This window comes from Caretta caretta, chromosome 3 (genome assembly GCF_965140235.1).
Source record: "Caretta caretta isolate rCarCar2 chromosome 3, rCarCar1.hap1, whole genome shotgun sequence".
Lineage (NCBI taxonomy): Eukaryota > Metazoa > Chordata > Testudines > Cheloniidae > Caretta > Caretta caretta.
Window position 1 is genome coordinate 179,792,904 of NC_134208.1, and position 6,162 is coordinate 179,799,065.

Genomic DNA, 6,162 nt, shown 5'->3' on the forward strand with positions numbered 1-6,162 from the left:
GACTCTCAAAGTTCACCTATGACTGTTCTGACATCCTCTGTCCCTTGGGTTTAATTCCAAGAGAGCGGGAAATCCTTAAGCAGCTAGCTGGTGCTACACCTTCAGGAAGGCTCACTTCTCACACTGATGGCTGGTAAAAGCTTTTGTTGGCATCTAATTCTCTTCCTGTAAGAGACACATGCAAATGGCAAATTAGTTTATTCACCTGTTGACAGAATTTGTTTGGTAAAGTACTTACTGTTCCTTAAGAATGGGTATGCAATTTAATAGGAAGTACATAACAGTATCCCTTATAAGGTACATCTATCGGCAGACTTGCATTTGAGACTGGCCACTGTGTGTACCTAGCACTGTTTGTTGGTGCATTTACTATGGCCTAAGGCTTTCAAACCTGGGTGCCTAAAGTTAGACCCCTAAATCCATTCTCAGGTGTCTAAATAATAGAGGCCTGCTCTGTACCTGCAGTACCCTTTCCCTACAGTTGCATTTGTTGGTGCTTCTGAAAAATCAGGCCACTTATTTGTGTCTAACCGGATATTTGACTGATCTAATTTATACTGTCCTGTACATCCCACAAGGAGCCAAAAATGTAACCCAGGATTGGCCTGGCATCCTGCCCACATTCTCTTTCTCTTCAACACTGGCAGTAGGGAAGGGGAGAGGTGTATAAACCTCTGTACACATTTTATGGCACCCTTACACTGGGCTGAACCTCCTGGGTCCTTTGAGGCTGGGTTTATTGATAGAGTGGTATGACATAGTGATAAATGAAACGGTGGAGGGTAGCTCCCTTTTATGGACACCCAGCCAGCCAGTAGCGATAAAATCCCTCTTAGTAGCTGTTCTCTAATTGCTCTACCTGTAAAGGGTTAAAAAGTCTCACTGCTATGCATAGGTAAAAGGAAGTGAGTGGGCACCTGGCCAAAAGAGCCAATGGTAAGGCTAGAACTTTTAAAAATTGAACAAAGACTCCCCTTTTGTCTGTCTTTTGTTGGTCTCCTGGGGTGAGCTGGACAGGGCAGCAGCTATGCCGTAAGAAGCTTGGGGCCAGGTATGAAAAAATCATCAGTATCAAACCTAGAAACTACTCATTTAAAACCCCAGATATGTAAGTAGATCAGGAAATGTCTAGGAAGACATGATTAGGTTTATCCCTTTTATTTTGTTATGGCTTGTGGATTCCCCTGTGCTAACCCCAGGTGCTTTTGTTTTGCTTGTAACCTTTAAGCTCGACCTCAAGAAAGCTATTCTTGGTGCTTAATCCTTGTAATTGCTCTTTTAAAATCTAGCAATAGCCTGAGTTCCCAGATGTATTTTCTTTCTTTTTTTTAAATAAAATTTACCTTTTTTAAGAACAGAATTAGATTTTTGTGTCTGAAGAGGTTTGTGCACATGTTGTTTAATTAGCTGGTTTCCTTTTTTTGGGTCTTTCTCAGCTGGAGGGGGTGTGAAAGAGATTGGGCGTATCCCACAGGAAGGAATTCCCAAGTGCGCCTTCCTGGGCTCTCAAAGGGTTCTGCACTTGGTGATGGAAGCATTTACCCAGCCAAGGTCAGAGAAAAGCTGTAACCTTGGGAGTTTAATACAAGCCCAGAGTAGCCAGTATAAATTTTTAGAATCCTTGCAGGCCCCCCACCTTCCGCACTCGAAGTGCCAGAGTGGGGAATTAGCCTTGACAGACATAAAGCAGCTTCTTAAGAGTCAGGGTAGTGTCTACTTCTGGATGTCATACACAAATGTGGGTGCATGTGAATGGAATTGGATAGCAACAGTAAAATAGTGTCTAGGTAATGGATGTAGGAGTCACTGGTAAGAACCAAGCTAAAGGGTACTGTGACCATTTATGAGATTAGGTTAATCTCTCATCTAAATGGCATACAGTATTTCTTTATAATTTTCTTCTCTCTTGTTTTAACAGCAGCAGTTTGTGCAAATTTTTTTTTTAAATCGCTGTTTATTAGATGACTTGTAAAACAAGTGTTTCCCTTCTTTAAAACCCCCCTGGCTTTTGTACAGCATTTGTGATGTGACATTTCCTGCTCCATCTACTTTTTATGAAGATGACATAAAATAACTTCAAAAACACTCTTCACATCTGGGCAGAAACTATTTTCTACCATTCTCTCTAGTAACATTGTGATTGATGGAGAAGGGAGCCTGCGGCACCCATCCCAGATGGGTCACAAAGCACAAGGCTGTGACAAAGAGAAAGGACTCAAAACTGAAGTGAAATCTAAGCTGGACACAGGTCCACATACTACTTTTTCCATCTTTAGAAAACTGCAGACATCTGGGATGTGGCAAAGTTAGTTGTTCTCATGATATTCCATAAGGAAACCAGCCCATTAGTTCTGCTTCAGTTATTACAGGGTACAGTGCCACTGATCAGGCATTAAAGGGAAGGCAAGTTTCAGTAGGGCAATCCATGTGATAAACTCAAAATACACTTTGCACAATATCTGTAGGAAAGAAGCAGCATGTGGGTGCTTTATTTGAACTATTGAGAAATGCTGGTCAATTCTGCTCAGTCTGTCAGAACCACCCAAACCTGAAATTGCTCATGTTTGCACATGAGATCATATTATTTTAACTGTGTATAGGGCTTCTGCTGGTTTGGGTTTATAAATTTAATTTTTCAGAGTTTATTTTTGGCTTCATGTAGACATCAAACAATCTTGAGTTTTTCCAAGGCTCTCTCTATATATACTGTAATGAATACTGTTCCCTAGTGTGCTTTAACATAGTACCAACTCAACTGTCATTATATTAAAGCACACTAGGAACCTTTAGACCCTGCTCATGAGCAGTACATGGGCTAATTAACACGCAACTCTGGGTGCTTTAGAAGTCACACCACCATTACATTACTGCTCAGTGTAGACAAGCCTTTAGATACAAGTACCCATTGCCAGTGTTTTCTGGTGTTTACTCAATAAATACCAATTTCTCTTTTTTGGATCTGGGTGTTTTATCAGTTAAGATCGACAATCAGAAGTCCTAACTCTGTCACAATTAACATTTTAAAGTCAGCTGAGGGAGGGGGGTTGGCTCATTGAAAGTGTTTGGAAAATGTTTTGTTTATATTGCAATGTTTTATCAATTTTGACCTGTCCAAAAAAATACTACAATTAGTGTGGGCACACTTGTTGGCAATCTCACTGCAGATGCAATGACTGCATGGTCAAAGAGCCAAAATTGTTCATTTAGGCCTCAAAGTGGTCTCTGTCAGTGCTGAGGCACGTGGGCAGGGGACTGTAAGAGAGCAAGTACTGTTACTGATGGATTACTTAATTTCTAGTTATGTTACCACAGTGTATTCCACAGGCACTAAATACACTTTAATACAGCCTAGCAAAATTGTACTAGCTCACAGGAGAGGGAATGCTCCTCCTTCCTCCCTACCCCCAATAAATAATTGCATGACTAAAACAGCTTAGTTTTTTCTTCATTATTCTGTTAAAAGGTGTAGTAGTAGAGTTTGGGCTGGGGTTTGAAAGTTTCCATGAACATTGTTGCAAAAATACTTTAATCCCCTCCTCTACCAATAATATAAATTCAAAGGTCTCAGAAGCTTACAGCTGCATCAAATTACTACTCTAGTGATTCCATCTGAAAATCTGCTGTATCCTTTCACTCTAATGCCTCATTTTTAGTGATCTGTTAGCAATGTATAAATATTTGTAGTTTTCCCCTAATCTTGGGGTGTTTGGCAGACTAGCACTATGGGTAGCTACTTACAAGCTGTGCCATCTATTTTATGGATTCTTCATTTAAATCCTGTACCTAATTTAATTCCTGCAGGAAACAGATCTGTTACAAGTAAAATTCCCAAAATCAGAAGCAGCTTATTATAAGCTAGCTGATCCACAGCCCCTAAAATACTTAAGGAGCTGTCTGAAAAGATCTCTTGGGCATTAGCAGTTATCCTTGAGAATTCATGGCGGATGTGAGATCCCAAAAGATGGAAAAAGGGTAAATATAGTACCTATCTATAAAGAGGGGAATATAGACAACCCAGGGAATTATAGACTAGTCCGCTTAACTTCAGTACCCAGAAAGATAATGGTGCAAACAATCAATTTGTAAGCACCTAGAAGGTAAGGTGATAAGTAATATTCAACATGAATTTGTCAAGAACAAATCATGTCAAACCAACCTAATATCCTGCTTTGACAGGACAGCAAGCCTTGTAGATTTGGGGGGGAGGGAGAGGAGAACAGTAGATGTGATATCTTGACTTTAGTCAGGCTTTAGATACTGTCTCACAAGACCTTCTCAAAAGCAATCTAGGGAAATCTAGCCTAGCCAAACCTACTGTAAGGTTGGTGAACGACTGTTTGGAAAATCATACTCTGAGTAAGTTATTAAAATAGTTCACAGTCAAAGTGAAGGGCATATCAAGTGGGGTCCTGCAAGAGATCTGTCCTGGGTACTGTTCTAATTAATATTTTCATAAATGATTTGGATAATGGCACAGAGAATATAAAGTTTGCAGCTGATACCAAGATGGGAGGGGTTGCAAGTGCTTTAGAGGACAGGATCAGAATGATCTTGACAAACTGGAGACATAGTCTGAAATAAAAGGATGAAGTTCAATAAGGACAAATGCAAAGTACTGTACCTAAGAAGAAATAATCAACTGCACAAATACAAAATTGGAAGTAAGTGGGGGTTGTAGTAGATCTCAAATTAAATGTGTGTCAACAATGTAATACTGTTGCAAAAAAGTGAACATCATTCTGGGATGTAGGAGCAGGAGTGTTGTAAGCAAGACACCAGACATAATTCTTCCACTCTACTCAGCATTGATAAGGCCTCAACTGGAATACTGTGTCCAGTTATGGGCACCACACTTTGGGAAGAATGTGGACTAATTGGAGAAAGTCCAGAGGAGAGCAAAAAAATTATTCAGTATCTAGAAAACATGACCTACAAGGAAAGATTGAAAAAATTGGGTTTGTTTAGGCTGGAGAAGAGAAGACTGAGGGGGAACATACATCTTTAAGTACGTAAAAGGTTATAAAAAGGAGGGTGATAAATTGTTCTCCCTATCCACTAAGGACAGGGCAAGAAGTAATGGGCCTACATTGCAACAAGGGGGGTTTAGTTTAGACATTAGCAAAAACGTTCTAAGTGTAAGCGTAGTTAAGCACTGGAACAAATTACCTAGGGAGGTTGTGGAATCTCTGTGATGGGAGGTTTAAGAACAGGTTAGACAAACACTGGTCAGGGATAGCCTACTTAGTCCTGTCTCAGTATATGGGACTAAACCAGATGACCTAATGAAGTTCCTTCCAGTCCTATATTTCTATGAAAGTCAACAGTTCAGTCATAACGTAGTTCTAATACCTAGTTCTAAATTAGTGGCTTTTGCGTATTTAGCCTATTTCAATTTACTTCTAGAAATTCATAATTCAACATGAAGTTGCCACACATTCACTTAATAATTCAGGTGACCTCCCCCCAAAAAAGGTCTAAATGATGCTTTAGGAATGACAGAACAAATGACATGGCTGCCATTTTGTATCCTCCAGTAAGAGGGTCGAAAGGTTAGTGCAATGATAATCCTTAAAGTCCCCATACATATCGGAATGATGACCAGGAGAGGAGTATTACCCACAGTTTAAACTCATACAAGCAGAGATTAGAAGACTATGTTCTGTTTAGTGCTTTGTCACAGACTTTCTAGGTCTTCGGATGTCTCAATTGTGGTGGCTCAGTTTCCCCATATGTAAAATAGGGAATAATACTTAACCCACCTCAGCAGAAATGCTGTGCAATCGGTAGCTGTAAAAGCAGAAACAGATCCTGGAGGGCAGCCAAGGCTGGAAAAATTAATGAAGGCTGGCATAAAAGTTGGAGGAAAAGATAACACGGAAGAGGACTATGATAAAAATGCAGTTCAACTGTTAAAAATTGAGGCAACATAGGTGCTAAAGTTGTATTTTGCTTTTTCACATTACAACAGGACAAAACCATTGGTGCTTAGTTATTAGAGGCTGTAGAAATCCTGAGGCAAGATGCCAGTTTTTAGTCTCTTCTCTTTAAAGATCAGCTGTTGAACTCTTTACTTGGAGTGGGACCTTGCTCGTTTGAGCTTTTTTTTTTTTTATTGAAGTTGATGCTTTACACCTTACAGAGGAAGATGTCCTACAACATCCA